Source organism: Eublepharis macularius, chromosome 12 (genome assembly GCF_028583425.1).
Source record: "Eublepharis macularius isolate TG4126 chromosome 12, MPM_Emac_v1.0, whole genome shotgun sequence".
NCBI lineage: Eukaryota > Metazoa > Chordata > Lepidosauria > Squamata > Eublepharidae > Eublepharis > Eublepharis macularius.
In genome coordinates, this window is record NC_072801.1 from 38,089,668 (window position 1) to 38,106,862 (window position 17,195).

General features: G+C 42.4%; 1 protein-coding gene across 2 annotated transcripts in view; it reads left to right on the forward strand.

Annotated features, from left to right (window-relative positions):
* The window catches only part of WIPF2 (WAS/WASL interacting protein family member 2), a 34,971-nt gene that overhangs the window by 178 nt on the left and 17,598 nt on the right, over positions 1-17,195 (forward strand). Inside the window, exon 2 of one of the 2 annotated variants that reach the window (XM_054993304.1) lies at positions 6,452-6,631. The exons of the other annotated variant lie outside the window; for it this stretch is intronic. The gene's annotated coding sequence lies outside the window, so the exon portion shown is untranslated. The remainder of the gene's footprint in view (positions 1-6,451; positions 6,632-17,195) is intronic. 2 annotated transcript variants of the gene reach the window in all.

Sequence of the window (17,195 nt, forward strand, 5' to 3'; positions counted from 1 at the left end):
GTGATCTTTCACCTGCTTTCCCATTGAGGTCAAGGGTCAAAGGAGTGGGGTAGGGCAATCTGAGTTGGTGGAAAGCCCAGTGAGGGGCGGGAAAGGGGGTGCCACAAAGGGGGGGGAGGTTGGGCCAAGTATTGCGTGGAGAATAGTGCCAAGGAGTAATGCATTGGATTAGTGAAAATTAAGGTAAGGGGAGGCTTTGTTATTTTCTTGCAAATGCTAGGCATTGTTCAGATAGCTTGCGGTTTGAGGTTACAGGAGCAGGAAGGGCGTGCAGTTTCCGATGAAGATTTGGAGGCAAAATCTCCAGCTTTTTTGGTACTTTGACTGTACTTGATGTCTAAGTGTCAAGCGGTTTTATCTTCTGTATTTTGCTCTGGATTGGGGAGGAAGAGACATTGGAGGAAATCTTGGGTGGGAGTGTATTTGTGGCTGCTGGGCTTTTAAGAATGAAAGAGACACCTTGCTGGTTCTGACCAGTGGTCCATCTAGTCCAGTATCCTCTCTCACGCAATGATTACTAGTTGCCCTAGAGAGCTAGTTGATAGGGTACGGAGGTCAAGGTGCCCAGATACTGTGTCCTGCCTGTGGAATCCAGAAGCTTGCTGCTTCTAAACATAGAGATTTCCTTTAGTCATCATGGCTGCTGGCCATTGATGGACTTCTCCATGAATATATCCAGATGGCTTTAAAAGCCATCTGTGCTAGTGGCATAATTTTTAGACAGGGGTGGGTCAAGGGCATGTTAGGGCTGCTCATGTTTGAAAACGGCAGGTACCTTCTAGGGAAGGGTTGAGTGGTGGTACCCAACATTGTATGTGTGCTTGGAATCAAGGTGAATGGGTGAAGCAGGTTGATGTCTGGTGGCCTTGCTGGGTGACAAACAGGATGACTACAACCGGGAGGAGTAGGCTGAAAGGGTAGGGCAGGTTGTTGTGGGCTGGAAGGCCTTCATATGGAGGGCTTCATTTGCAGTTGGAATGATAGCAAAGAGGAAGAGTAACTCCTTGGAAGAAGGCTGCCCTGGTGAGGGTGTGGCAAACATTTTCTTGCCTCTTCTACTTCTCACCTGCTAGAAGTTTAGGGTTGGCTACTTTGGGGACAGGAACAAGTGTTTCCCTGCAGCTTCATTGAAAATTGTCTGCTTTTGAACTTCAGAAGTGATGCTGAAAGATCTACAGGCAGAGCTGGGGCAGCTGAGTGGAAAAGCATTGTGCATGTGTGTCCTTTTGTAGGGAGGCTGTGTGTGTACACAAGTTGCCTTGTAGCCCTTGTGAGAGCAGAAAGATGGGGTATGAATTTTGCTAAATAAAAAAATAAAACCCTCCTATTCTTTTTGCTCTCTTTCTGCTTGCTTTCTTACCTACTAAAGTCATTTCCAAACATGCAGTAGACCTGGCTTCTTTTCTTGCTGCTTCCAAGGTATGCTTTGATTTAACATTTGTGTCTGTAAAGCGTTTAGGCAGCCCCCACCCCTTGCTGTAGATTCAGGCTTAGTGTTCCTTCCTGAGGTTCTTATTGGTAGTTGTCTGACTGTAAGGTTTGCCCACTAAATATGCCTTTCTTGAAACTCAGGAGTGGAGCTTCTCCTTGGGGGTGGATGCTGTGAAAGAACTGGTCAAACAGAAATCTTGATAGTTAAAAGGGATGTGTCAAGACAGCTTGGTGACAGCCTACTTGCTTGCTGGCCAGAATTGTACCTTGTTTCGCTTTACACCTGTTCCTGTAGTTTTTCTTTTCCACAGGAAACCCTGCAGTGTTACAATCTGTAGTTACTGGGCACTTGTCTTCAGCTTGGAATCCCAGGTGACTTAATAAGTAGAATTGTTCATTTGGACTTATGATCAGGCTAGCTTTGAGATTGTTAGGCAGCTTTTGAGCAGTCAGTTTCTCAACTTTAGTTTCTTTGTGTGTCTTCCGGAGGTAACTGGATTGTTACTAGTGTATTCTTAGCTATAACACTGTAATTTACAAAGTGTTTGTCTTGTCTGTTTAACTATGTAGCTGTTTTTATGCTGTGATCTGTTGTTACTACATGAGGCAAAATGTTGCTTCTGGAGGCTATGGGATCTCTGCAGGGATTTAAAAAAGAAGTCTGTCCAAGCATCTGTAAAGAAAGAATTTGTATAGTATAACTTGCCTGAATATGGGGGAGGGACGTTTCTTGATAGCCGGGTTGTGACCTGATTTGAGTAATATGCCTAGTTCCTAAAGAACAGTTGGCTTGTCCTGTACTTGGCTTTGTTGCCAGTTCTGGAATAACAAGCTTGTGTTTCTAGACTCTCTAGCCTATATATTGCTTTATCGTAGCCTTAGTCATGCCCTTCCCCAGTTCCAGATTCCAATAAAAGTTGAATAGAGAGGCTGCTTCTTTGCTCCTCCCTCCCCCACTTTGCTGGTTGCAGCTAGGTAGATGATCAACCTTTTGGCTACTCTCCAGAACTCAGCTGAGAATGGTTGCTGGTGTGGCTGGGTCCATATGCTGAGCCAGTATGTTAGAGCATCACACTGGGAGACCCAGTTTGAATCCCCACTCTGCCCTGGAAGCTTACTGGGTGACCTTGGGTCAGTCATATACACACAGCTGAACCTACCTCACTAGATTGTTGTGAGTATAACAGTAAAGGAGAGGAGAATGAGGTAAGCTGTTTTGGGTGAAAGACAGGGTATAAATGTATAAATAAATACATGATAAATGAGGGGGGGTATTAAACAAGCATCAAGAATTTGACTGGTTTAAATGTGTGTATGGGTGTAAAATTGATCCCATTTTCCTCTCTGTTTCAAGTCCAAACTGATGCTTCTTTGGAAGCAAACTTTTAATATGGTAACTTGAGCAGTGTTAATTCCATATCAGTTCAGACAAGATTGCAGGCCTTGACAAATTTTCTTTGGCCGTTAAAAATCAAACAGGTTTTCCAGTCTTCAAAGTTTTATGTATTAATGAATGTATTTCTAAGTATTCCTACTGCAGAACCTAATCCTAATTTCTCTTATATTTTTTTAACAAAAGAATAGCCCTGATTATCATCCACGCATCAAAAAGCTAATTTCGAATCCCAACCTAACTTCCCTATTTCTAATAATTTCATTATTGTTTTAAAAGCTTCAGTTGAATATTGGAGTCAGTATAGAAAGCAACTGGTGAAGAAATGAATTTATCCACCAACTTTGAAAGGTCTGAAATGAAGATATAAACAACTGATGGAAAGAACTTCATGCACATGGATTTTTTTAAGGGATACCACAAAATGTATTCTGTTGTGAAATGATAAATAAGCTTTGTATTTTTCACTGAAAGACACTGCAGTGAAATCATTATTAAAATACTAAGCACCACGGTGAAATTTCAAGCGCAACAGCAACCTGGCACCTGGATTTGTCAAGCACTGCAATATTGTGAGAAATAAGTGGGATAGTGGTGCAGGGATGCTTGCCTTCAGTTACAGTGTGTAGTTGCAGGAAGAGGAAGTATTTTGAAATTTGGCCTTGCAAGGCCTGTGCTCAAATCCCTGTTCATCTGTGAACTGAGCATTCCTTTAAACATTACCTTAGTTACATGGGACCTACTTTTGAGTCACTTTATTCCAGCTAAAGTGAAATTGAAAAGACTGCAAGATGTACGTCAGGGAATATTCTGTAGAATTGGGACCTTGCTAAACAGGAGTGCCATATGAAAGACTCCCTACCCATGTGCGGTGTTATCTAACTCTTACTGTAGCTATACAGGAATCTGTCAGGGGAAAGCAATTTTGAATTTCCACTTTACTGTTTCACTCTGTACCCATCCAGCAAAATAAATTTTCCTGAGATGGCTATGCTGAGCTCTCTGAAGTGTTCAAGAGTCTTCTGCTATTTTGTACTTTCAGGCTTATATCCATTGATTCTTTTCCCTTGATTCTTTTCCCTCAAACTCTGTGTGTTTGTTGTAGATGGCTGAAGGGCATTTGGTGCATGATAGCATGTACACAGACTAGTAGAAATGCAGGTATAAGTGACACAGTTGTGGGTAGCAGTGTTGGGTCTTCATACTGTATTGTGGGTATTGATTAATGACACACTTGGTAGTCGTGTGGTTTTGTGCTTCTGTTGTGGTGTTCAATACTAGTAATTCTAAGTTAGAGGCTTGTCTGCACTCCCCCTCTGCCTCTCGGAAAGTTGATAGTTTCAGGTGGGTAGTCATGTTGGTCAGCAGTAGAAAAGCAAGATTCAAATCCAGTGACACCTTAAAGGCCAACAAATTTCCAGGGTACAAGCTTTTGAGAGTCAAATCCCCCTCATCAGATATGTGTCTGACAAAGGGAGCTTTGACTCTCGAAAGCGTATTCCCAGGAAATCTTGTCTTTAAATTGCTGTTGGACTTGACTCTTGTTCTGAAAGTTGAGTCATTGAGCAGAAGTTATGATGTGTCACAGGACTTTTTGTGTAAAGCTGTAGGTGATTGCCTAATGGAGTCCTGTTGCCTCTCTTGAGTGACATGTTCTATAGTAGATTGCTCTAGGTTGGAGTCTTGCTTTAGCAGTTTGGTTCTTCACTGTTGTAGGATTGTGTCAGCTGGGGGCGAGGCATCGCATGCGCAAGGTCCTGGGCTCAGTCCCCAGAATCTCCAGTTAAAATGATTAGGTATTAGGTGATCTGTAAGATCCTTTCCTGAGGCTTAGGAGAGCCATTGCCAATCAGACTAGGCAGTACTGACATTGGTATGAGGCAGCTTCATGTATTTAACTAGACAGAAATGGTAGGCGGCCATGCTGGTCCACAGGTCCATGTCTTGATAGCATGCTGGTGTGTTTGTGCTTTATTACACACAGTTGTCATGATCTTGGGAATCCAAACAGATGTGGTCATAACACGTTGCTTGATAATACTCTACAACAGGCTATGGCTGACTGCTGCATGTGACTGCTCAAAGAATGAGATAACAGCTTAATTGTTTGGTGGCTTCCAGGTGGGATAGATAAGGGCAGTGGAGTGAAATAAAATCTTGATGTACCCTCTTGAGCAATTCTGTACCATGATTCCAAAATATGTCATCAATAGAATAAAGTTATATTAGTGGGACCAGATGGTAATTTTTAGGAAGTGCATTTTATTGATAGCCTCTACACTTAATAGAATATTTTCATTCCACCACTTTTGACTATTGGAGAAACTTTTGAAATTTTTATACAGCTCATAACATTACCTTGGTGTACCTTTTAAAGGCTTTGTTAAATACAATTCAAACATGCTAAAACAGATCCCAGTCAATTTGCATCAGTTATATTATCCTGTCCAATCTTTCCCAGAATCTCAGATGTGACAGAGCTGGTGTAATATACCAGCTAAGAGAATGATCTGTGATCCAAACAGTGCCTCCCCCCTCATTCAACCTTGCCACTCTTATAGACTCAGTGGCTTTCAGGAAGACATTTTGTCAGCCCTCACCCAGTGTGCAACAAGAGGGATGATACTGGCCTACCTTACCAGATTTTTTAAACAATTACAGCAAGCTAATGATTTTGAAGCACTGTGAATACTGAAATGGTATATGCCATTGATTTCTGAGATACTGCAAGAGCCCAGAATGCCTGGCTTATCTGTTTGGGGTAGCAGATAAAAGCTGTGAGGATGGGGTTCTTGTGGATTTGTGATGCTGTCCCTAATAATTGTAGCTTCTCAAACTTTTGTAAGTCACTCTATCTTTCAGTTAGGTAACTTTGTAGTGATTTGGTGATTCTGGTACTTGTAGGTTATCTCCTGACTACATTAACGTGTCCTCTGTCTTGTATAGCCTAACCCTTGCTGCTCCTCTATCGCTTTGTTCGACAGTGACATTTGGATTATTAATGAGAATCGTGAGAGCCCTTTGTCCTATTACAGAACCATTTTGTGCCATATGGCATGCCTGATTTATGATTGGGACTTGTGCCAGGACCAGAAGCAGCCTGCCTCATGACCCAGTCCTGGATTTTACTTCTCTAGAAGAGTCCATAAAAGTTTTTCTTTTTTGTGCAACCGGAATTAGTTTGGACATGGAGATGCTGTAATCCTAGTTGTTACATTGTTTTATAAATTTTCTCATTGTGTTGATTGTCTTGACTTAACACTCCTTGGGTCTCAGTAAGAAAGGCGGGCTGTAAATATCATTAAAGTAATGTATTATTTTGAAATGCAGCTATATTTTGCAGCTGTATGCAAAAAAGAGCTTCAGGATCACCATATACCTTCATTACATTATGTGGGTATGCACAGTACAGGGACAGGCTACAAAATGTATCTTTCCTTTTTGGGGGAGTGTATAGTTTACTAGGTAATGTCTGGTAATATTATCTAGATTCTGTTTGAATTTTTTGACTGAGACACACTAGTTCATCTTAACATTTCTTCTAACATCTGGGTGATGTCATCCAGGGATTTGCACTGGGTTGTCACCAATATGTGGATGACATTCAGCTCTATCTCATGCTTCCAGCAGATCCCAAGGAGGTGTGGAAACCTTGAATTGGTGCCTGAAGGCAGTTTTGGGATGGATAAAGGCCAATAAACTGAAGCTTAATCCAGACAAGACAGAGGTGCTATTGGTGCGTGGAAAGACTGAACCAGCAACTGAGGTCTCTCCTGGATGGGGTTGCACTCCTCCCTAAAGGAGCAGGTTTGTAGCCTGGGGGTGCTGCTGGGCTCAGGCTTGGGCTCGTGTTGGGATAAACCCATGGCAGCAGTGGGCAGGAACGCATTCCTCCAACTTTGGCTGGTGAGCTAGCTGCAGCCTTCCTGCGGTAAAAAAAAATCTTGCTACTGTGGTACAGGCCTTGATAACATCTAGATTAGATTACTGTGGTTCACTGTGCATGGGGCTGCCCTTGAACACTGTCCAGAAGCTATAATTAGTACATAATGCTACAGTGACAGTATCACTCCAGTCTTGTTCCATCTACATTGGCTTCCAGTTTGTTTCCTGGTCTAATTCAAGGTGGTGGTATTAAACTTTAAATCCCTGTATGGCTTGGGTCCTATATTCATTAAGGGCCACCTTCTCCTATATGAACTTCTCTGACTACTATTGAATCCTAGTGAAAGAGGTGGACTATAAACAACATAGATAAATAAAAATCTTTGAGGTTGCTGCTTTGGAGAGCAAGATCTTTTTGGCAACCCAAAAAGATATACTGTTTCTAAGTTGATTTTTAATATCTTTAACTGTTTGTTGTCTTAAGGGCCCCAGTTGGGCAGATTAGATGGATAAAAATATTTTCAATAAATAACATTTCTTCTTTGAGGAACCAGAAGGTGGGTGTTTGTATTTGTTCCAATTTGAGTCACTAATGATATTGACCTCAGAATTAATTAAGCAAATAGGACAAGTGAGAGCTACATGCATTTGATTTGCATTCTTTATTTTAAGTATAGTGTTAGTTATTTTAAGCTCACAATAAGGACAGCGCTGACTTCATTTAAATACTATATGTCCCTTGCTGATGTGTAAAATTGGAGTTGAAATGACTGCAGTCTAACTGTTGTAAATGTGCTTTAAATTCTTTTGATTCAGAAAATGCATGTCTGTAGTTCTACCAGGACTGAGAAGTCCAGGTTGTATGTTTGATTCTTCCCTCATGTTAAAAAGTCCGCTCATATTGAAAGCCAGCACATCAGTGAAGCTAGGCCAGAACAGTGCTCTCTAAGGCTGCATAAACATAGTTGTTCATGGAGTCCAGTGTGTGATCCCCTGACTTGTATTCGGAAGTGCTATGATCCTAGGAAGATTGACTGATCTAGCCCAGTGTGCTAGAGTGAATTATAATGCTTTGGATTGCAGGTGAAGGGGATGTATTTTTTTAATGTTTCCCTGTGTAGAAAAGCTCCTTGCAAATAGACAAAACGTGCATCAGGGACAAAGGTCCTAGTTTCCCTCTTCCTGTTGTGCTGGATTTATTATTTTCAAGGAGTTTCTAAGATATGGGGAGGGCTGAACATGTGATTCCCTCACCTGTAGTCTGAAGTGATGTAGTCCTTTCTACCATCTCATTCCACTGCGTGAGTAAGTCAAAAGTGAAAGAAGTTGGTGAGCAGGGGACACATTTTTCTACAGAGAAAGTGTGTTCATACTCTCAAACACTTTGTTGATGAGATCGTTACTAGAGTGGTGTCCACTCATGAGAGGATTATCACTTCCAATCTAGAAAACTTAAAAATAGAATTCATGTTCATAAAACATATGTGAACAGACACCATGCATGTGCTTATGAATTATGCAAGCAAAAGTGGTATGGAAAATACAGCTTTCGAGGGGCGTGGCGTGGCGGAGAGATCTACCCTGTTCTTAAAAACTTTGGACAGGGAGGGAGAAAGTATAGAAAAGTCTTTGGCTGCTGTGGAAATCTGGATTTGGCTTCACATAGATGTTAAAGGTGATCAACTGACTGTGTTATGGGAACCTTTTTTGCTGTGCTCATTCCGTGCCCTGCCATTTTTGTGCAAGAGGTAGGTAGAGTAGTTGATATGTCAGATGTGGAGAAGGGAAAACCTGATTGGGGACCAACTCTGCTTTCTTACAATTAGTTCTATTTTACGTTTTTGAAGGTGAGGGATGCTTCTGGCGAGGTGCTGCGACTCACAGATGCTGTGTCCAGAGTCCTCATCCAGCCTTCAGCGGGGCAGTGTTTGAGAGCTTCAAAGGTTTATGTAGCAACCCTGCCAGCCCATGTCAGTCCTAGCAAATGGCTCTTTGTCAGGTGCTGATCTGTTTTAAGGCAGAATGGTGGCCTACTTGGCATGTTCACACTCATGGGAGAGCTTTCGTTGAGCAACCATCTCCTGATCTTATTTCCTCTCTTGGGGTGCTGCTTTCCAACCTGAGATGGTCAGTCATCCCCACAGCTCATCCTGTGGTCCACTCTTTTAAAAAAGGGCCTAGATATCATAAAGCAGCTTTAGGAAAGGATCCAGCTAGCTTCTTGCCCACAGGATGAAAGGCAAACTGGGTTGGCAGCTGCACATCTCATCAAGTATGTCTGCATTGCCAGCTGTCCAGCGTTCCAAGAAATATGCCCAGCTCTGCCATTTTACGTTTTTGTTCATAGCCTTGTCCACGCTACAGGCTTTTGGGTGGACAATAGGTTCATCTTCTGTCTGTAGCATTGGTTTTTATACTTTGATGTTTTATTGGGCTTGGTTTTTATAAGCCACCTCAAGAGCAGGGTGAAGTAGGTAATAAATGTATGGGATGGGAGAACACAACCATATGAGGTTCTGTATGAAACATTTCTGTATTCATCCCAAGTAATAATAGAACTTCACATTTGTATGGAGCTTTAAAAAACTCAGAATGCTTTACATATTTGATCTTGCTGAAATGCTTACCACCATCATGTCACGCAAGTCAGCAGTATATCCATATAATATTTAGTGGGTTGAGAGTGGGAGACTTGAGTAAGATTGCCTAGTGGGTTCATGGCAGAGATGGAGGTTCAGTCAGGGATTCGTAACTCAGTCCTTTAGCACCGTTAGCACCCTTAGGAAGGGTGTTCCATAATTGTGGGCCAGCAGATGAAGGTGCAACTCTGCATCCCTTTGCTGTTAAAATAACTTGCCAGTGCACTCTTGGAGTGACATAGGATTAGTGGAAGTATGCTGGGCCCAGTATCAGAACTAGACAGCATTGACAGGGTATCCTATCCTCCTGTCAAGGATAGGAGGGCTGTCCTTGATAGGCTAGACTCCTGTTTATTAAAAAAAAAATCTGTGCTGCCTCTCTAGAAAATGTGCTTGAGGTGGCTACAAAGAAAAATGACAAAACAGCATTAAATCGGGTTTTTTAAAAACTTTTAAATCCAACATGAGCTTAAAAACACTGCAAACATTTAGCACCTTAAAAATTAGCCTCAAACTGTTCTCAGGCTAGAAGCAGACTGCAAAATTAATTTGAAAAGACCAACGCCTTAATTTAAAAACTTGTGTGAAAAGAAATACTTTGGCCTGGTTCTTACAAGAAAATAATTTGGGGGACAGGTGAACTTCAGGGATTAGGGCATTCCACAGGCAAGGTGCCACCACTGAAAAAGTCCTGTTTCTGGTCTCCAGGAGGAGACAATTAGAGTCTGGACTTTCTGAATGCCATTTGATGAAGCTGTCAATATTATAAAAAAAAATGGTTTTATATTGTTGTTTTTTAACATTGTGAGCTGGTTCAAACAGGTCTTTGGAGAGGCAGGGTGTGCATTTTCTAAACAAATATCAGTTTGGTGTCAGGAATACAAGAAATTCTTGCCTTGGCAGCTGCGTGCAAGCCAAACCTCGCACTAGAACGTGCTTGTCGTCATTCTTGCTCATCTGTGAACCTAATAACTCCCACGTCTTGTCTGTGCTTCAGGCAGTGCAGCAGTGTGGCAGCTGCATGTGTAACTTGCTGCTTGAGCCTTGAAGGGCCTTAAAGGTGAGAAGAGCTTCGGCTGTAGTATTGCATTGTTAGTGTGGTGCTGTCTTAGCTGCCTGTGTAGTTGTATCTCTGCTGCCAGTTACAGTGAGTTGCACGGTAGATGCAAGCGTTTTCTTCTGGGCTCCATCTAGGGCACATGAGGCTCCTGCGTAAGGCCACCCTCGTTAGAAAAGTAATTAGTGACCTAATAAACATTGGGTAGGGAGAGAACAGCATCTTGTTTTTGCGATAATTATGGTGATTATATGTGACTCGCTGTGCTTCCGAGGAGTTAATGAACCGAGGCAACTGCTGTTGCTCTGTTCTCCCAGTCGTAGTTCTGCAGCAGAGTCAAATAATTCTAACACAAGCCACTGATGGCTTTGGCATTGTGGCGTGGTGCCTGTGTTAGGAACTAGTAATGAACTAGTGGAAAAGAGCAAGAGTCCGGTAGTATCTATAAAACTAACAAAATTTGTGGTAGGGTATGAGTTTTCGTGCATCATAGCTCACTTCTTTGCTCTTTTCCACTGCTACAGACGGACTAATACAGCTACTCATCTTGATTAGTAATGAACTAGTTTGCTATGATATGAACCTTTGGAGGCATGAAATGGATGTGGAAAGTGGTGCATGTGCTGGCGAATTGAAAAATAAGGCAACAAGGCTCTTGAGAATCAGTGTAGCTAAGAAACTGAGTTGTGAACCAGGAAGCTTCTGATGCAGATTTCGCCTTGCTTGTGAACATACATCAGTGGTTCTCAAACTTGTTGAAATGGGATCTACTTCTTTTTTATTTTATTTATGTTGTTTATAGTCTGCCTTTGTCGCTGAGACTGAAGGTGGGTTGCGCAATGTAAATCAATGTAGTCATTAGGATGATACATCTAATGAGCAATGTAATAGGACTAGGAATTACAGAAATTTGAAAGAGAGCTACTATCTGAAAAAAGCATACGTATTAAGCATGTCATGTTAATTAGTAGCATCAGTAGAAATACATTGTATTTTCCTGAATCAATCTTTTATGATGTAGCCCAGTTTCCTTTATAAAAATATTCAGTTTTACTTAACTGCAAAATGCTGGGATCGTGGGAGCCTTCCTGAACTCCTCAAGCAGGCCGTTCCATGGGGTGGATGCATTTCAGAGAAGGCATGTATATGGGCAGTTGTTGATCTTGCCCATCTTCAGGATGGCACCAGTAGAAATCCCTACTCAGATGTGTGATGTTGTCGCATCAGGACATATATGGAGAGGGAGTCTTCTGGATATGAGGGACAAGGGCCATGAAAGACTTTAGGTGAGATGACCAGTACCTTAGATTCAGTCCAGTAACCGATGGGCAGCCAATGGAGTGACTGCAGAACAGGAGAAATATGCTTGCTCCACTTAGATCCTAATAATAACTGAGCTGTGACATTCTGAACCAACTGGAGACCAAGCTGATTTTGAGGGGAGACCTAGTGTGGGGTCCTCTAACAAGGTGGCTCTGTGGCACTTTCCCCCTCCCTAGTATATAAGACAGGAATCCCAGATCAGCTAACATTGAACAATTTTGTTTTATTTTTCATGTTTTAACTTTTTCAAATGTGTTGCATTACTAAGCAACAGGTTGTATTTCATGGCTGTTTTGCACAAGGTGCAGAGGCTCAGATTTGTCATTGAGTCTCCTGCATCTGCCTTCTCCCACCCAATTCACCCTGTTCCTCTTCCCCACTGGCCTTGGAATCCACCTGCAAAAGAGTCACAGCCCCGTTTTGGGTCCCAACCCACAGCTGGTGAGCTATTGCCCTAGAGGGCTTTAGGCAAGGCACCTAGTCTCGGTCTGAGCCCCTACTCTGCTTTCTGGAGATAACTAACTTTCCTTGCAAGTTGCAACAATATTGTAAAGATTATGAAAATTCTCTTATTTAAGGGATTTATGTTCTGTCCTTCCATTTGCAATGTCTGAAATGGCTTGTAAGCTATAAAATCACACTGTCGATTAAAACAGATTCCAGTGATGTCTGTGAAGTTCTCTGTACCCTGTAAAACACTATAATCACTAAACAAAAACACTAACCATAAGTGTGTCCTCTCACTTTGAAAAGTATATTTTCCTTCTTGTGTTGTGCTTCTGTGAGCTGGGTGTATATTTAGAACCGTTTTTCCATGTTGCTCCAAAGCGCTAAAGCCCTTATCTCAGTAATCCTTTCAGGGGCAGTCTAAAGCAGCCCGTTATTTTACACATTTGACAGCTGTGGTGGCTGAGGCAGGTGAGAGGGGTGTGCTGGCTAGTGAACAGGGTTGAGTTGGATCTGAACCCCAGCCAGCCTCTCTGCTTCTGTTCTTAAACCAACACACGTTACACAATGTCCTGGTACCTCCTCTTACTTTTGAAACCTGGTATATATGCATTACTTTCCCTCTTCTCAGTCATTGCATGAAGGTAAGCTCTTATCTCGCTACAGCAAAACAGGAACGAGATGTCTGTTTCGCATGAGGTGCTGGTGAGCACCACCACAAAAATCTAGTGCAGCCTGCATTGAATCCCGAGATCTTTCTCAATTGCTGCTTCGGTTCCAGTTCCAGTTGCATGGAAGTTAATGTTGTGCCAAAGAAGTACTAATCCTCTGTTAATGTCTGTCATGTTAGCCTGGACAGGTGCACTGGAATTCAGTGCTGTGTGTATTTAAAAATTCAGATGAACAGAGAATCCAAGGAGGAGGAAGTAATGAACAGGAATCAAGTGACAACAAGGAAAGGAGCAAGATTTAAAAAGCCCCAAAGGGTGTGTAACAAGGCTGAGTTATTTCAGTTATTGTCTTCCCAAAATGAACCCAAAGATCTCCTGGTTGGATCCCCTTACTTTAAGGCAGGATCCCTAGTGGGTAAAATCCTATCTATGCTAAGCAATAAAACCTCTGTGTAGTTAGACCCATTTCTGCTTTTGGTAATCTGACAAAGAGGAGTAGATAGGATGTGCTGGTGGCAAAATAGCAGCATCTAAGTTCCATCTGGGCTCAGTTTCTTCTCTTCTCCTTGTTGGTATTTAAGGCTTGTGTGAAGCCGGAGGCATGAGCTGAAGGGCATGAGCTGAAGGGCAAAAGCCAAAGGCTTAGCCTGGGTGGTGGCTGCTCTGTTGGGCAGCCTTGTCAATGAGGACCTGCTTGGGATTTCTGTATTTTGTTTATTTGTGTTATTTGGAAATTGCATTTTGGTGGTCCTGTGAGCCTCTTTTGGCCCCTTTGGGAAGAAAAGCAGCATACAAATACCATAAAATAAGATGTACCACATCTGCTGAATTGGAGAACAATAGTAGCATTCTGTACCAAGAGAGGAGAATGGGGGAGTGGCTTATTAGTCTGACTTGAGCAAGCACCTCCTGTTACTCAAGGAGGCTGTCATAGCAGGAAGTTTCTGTTGCCTCTTGAATCTTTGACTGGTGTGTATTTTCTGGAGCACGCGTTACGAGAGGCTGCGTGCTTAAGCATGTGGCTGGCTCCCCGTGAGCCAGTCACTTCCCTTCCTGTTCAGGTGATCCTGCTGTGAAGCAGCCAGGCCGCCCTCATGACATCACAGGCACTTCAGGGGCAATGTGTAAGGCATGCTTGTAAACCCGTCTTTGACTTTAGGATGAAAGAGGGAGGGAGTTCTCTGGTTCACGCATTGGCTGAGGAGAAACCATTCCATTTGTGGTCTTTTGCTTATATGAAATCTGTTGCTCTTTTGATTGACACCTCCTGCCTCGGTAAGCTCAACTCTTCTTCCAGTTGCTTCCCTTCTAGGTAGTTGCAAAGATCTGCTACTACTTGGAAAGTGCTATGAACTCAGGCAGAATTCTGTCTTCTCCTATGCAGTTGGCTGTCTGATTTAAATTGTATGCCATCCAAAGTGTGTATGTATGTGGGGGCGGGCGTATCATGATTTGGTGGTGAAGGCAAGCATCTCTCTTTGGATGTAAATATTTCTCTAATGCTTACATTGTTTTTGGTTTGATTTGTGTGTGTGTGTACTGCGTACTGTGCGTCTGTGTCCCAGTTGACGTTTTTCGAATAATGTGATCTGATCTTTTAGGTTAGCGATTGCTAACATGTTGCCCATGGATCCTGTGGCACTTGTCATTGTGTTTCCTGAGGCCCACTTTCCACTTACCCAAAGCAAGGAATGAATCCTAGTTTTCCTGCGCCTCATTGGATCAGGAAATACTTCAGAAGAGCCCAGGAGGCATGACCTTTGTGTCTGAAGGAAGCATCCCTTTGGAAATAATTGCCTCCATCATTGGAGGACGCTTGGCTTGGAATGTTTTGTGATTATACCTTTCCCTCATGGCAGCTATTTTATGATTGACCCCACCCCATGGAAACCATTTTGTTGTCATGCCCACTGTCTGTTCTCAGCCTTCTAAAAGTGCCCACAGGTTCAACAAGGTTGGACCCCTGTTTCAGAAGGGCACACGGAAGTCTGTTGAGAACAAGGTTGGAGGTAGGAGAGAAGTCAGCTGCCTTCCTTAAGACCCCCAAAGTGGATGAACATCTGTCTGGACAGTGATTATGGGTAATGATACAGAAATGAGAAAATGTCCATTAATACCAGCTTGGAAATCAACAGAGATTTCAATCCTGTTCTTGTTGGACTTAAAAGGGAAGAAGCAACCAGTTTCTAAACAAATCAGCTGATGAGCTTCACCCACCCCAAGCAATTGAGTAGAAGAGTGAACATTCTTATAGCAAGTGAGGTTGCACAAAAAAAATAAAGCACCACGTTAGGGAACCCTGCTTTAGGTCATATCCTGGGGGAAATAACTGGTACCAACACATGTCCATCTCCATAACCATAAAGGGATAGAAGCTTCCTTTCAGAAACTGAAGATGGGAGGCTATGCACCCTTTGGCTGTATGTTTCCTATGTCTCCTGTAAGGACCAGTCCATCACAGATGAATGAGCTTGGAGCTTTTGCTTGTTTTAATGCATCTGTTATTGTATAAGAAATACCCTAATAGATTGTGCCTGTAGTCTGAGAAGTATCTACCATTGTTCTATCTTGGAGTGATGGTGGATATCTGGGTTTGCCTTGAACGTTCAGCTATTCGGTGTTGGACATCTTTTTGGCTAGCAACTGTAAAGCATCACACAACTAGAGATTTGTGAAAGTGTCTAATCTCTGACACAATAAGGCTTCCTTGTTGGTTCCTTTGAGTTTAGTAGAATTCTAACACATCTCACAGCCTGAAGCTGCTGTAGCTCTTGTTTTGGTAGACAGGTATTGAAACTGGGTGCATTCCAGCAGCATTAGGCTTCCCAAATTGAAGTTGGTCTGACTGGTATGATTTGATGTCATTGGTCTTGTGGTTTTGATGGGTATCGGCATTATATTATCTGTGAGTGAGTCACTCCATTTCTTCCTGGATCAGCTTCCTTAGATGAAGTGTTTCTGTTGTGACGTGGTGTTTGGGATGCCATGTCTGTCTGCCAACTATGCTTTTAATTCCAATTAACAGGGCCACAAATTTCTGAAATAGTTACAGAATTGGAAAAGCTATCGGTTTTCACTGAGTTTCAATGTGCACATTTCCTGTAAATCAAAGCCCATTTTATATTGTGCTAGTTATCATGGCTTCCTTCAAAGACCTATGACACTACTGTTTTGGGAGTATGCTATTAAAAGATGAGCTCCTTCATAGAATTATAACTGGAAGGAATCTTTGGCTGGGAACCATGGCAATGAAGCAGGTATGAAATCTTCCAGAAGTAACATTTGGCTGCATATGGCAGCATTTCATAATGCAAAGCCCAATAACCTTGTGGGGGCATTTCTACAGTGCTCCATGTCAAATTGTGAGTGCATTTGCTTTCCCTATTTATTTTCATTTTGTGGGCAGCTTTTTGGATAGCACAAAATGCACAAGGTGATGCAATAAAAAATGTCAGAATGTGTTCGGTATACAATGTTGAACACTGATCTTCTGTAATATTCTCTATTGAAAATGCAGTAAAACCTCTAGGGTCCTCCTCTCCAAGATCTTCTGAGAATATTTTAGCTGTAGCTTTTGGTTATAAATCTGTTCTTTTTTGGTTAAGATTGGGTAGCCTGGGATCCTCTGATGCCCCCAGAAAGGCACAGAAAACAGGTTATTGTGGCCTATGGAGTATCCCATGGACCTCTTAAGAGCAGTGGGCATCTGTGAGTGTCTCCGAAGTCTGATGTGAACTGACAGATTGATCTTGCCTTCCCCTGAGTTCTTTGGCTTGCGCCAAGAACTTGAGAGGGAAAGGAACAGCAGACATAGTGAAAGACTCCACCCATTTTTTGTTCTTAGAAGAGAATTTGAGGGAAATTGTGATGGTCTTACATGTCACTTTGAGCAATCAGGATCAGCTGCGGACCGCAGAGACTACTGTTGCTGCTGGCCACCTAGTGCCCGCATTTGTGAACCCCCGATAACATGACATTGGAAATAAAGTTTGCAGTAGGGTTGTCTTGCTAGTTAATTGATTGGCATGAAGCCAAGACTGACCTTTAAAATTTTGTTATGGTGTAATTCATTAGTTAGGCTGGGAATGAGAGCCACTTGCCCTCCAGCTGTCAGATGCATTTGTTGCTGGTCATCTATGACTGCAAGCATCCCTTAACAGGAATGCAAACAGTTATTGGTGGCAAAGGTCATTGCACAGTTCCATCTCGATGGGAAGTATTTACTAAAAAAAAGAAATTGCAAATTGCAAAAAATGGCCTAACCCTCACAGACCCCACAGTCAAGATCCAAAAACTCAAAATTTGAAAAAAAACCTCTAAAATTGCAAAAAATGTCTAGACCTTCACAG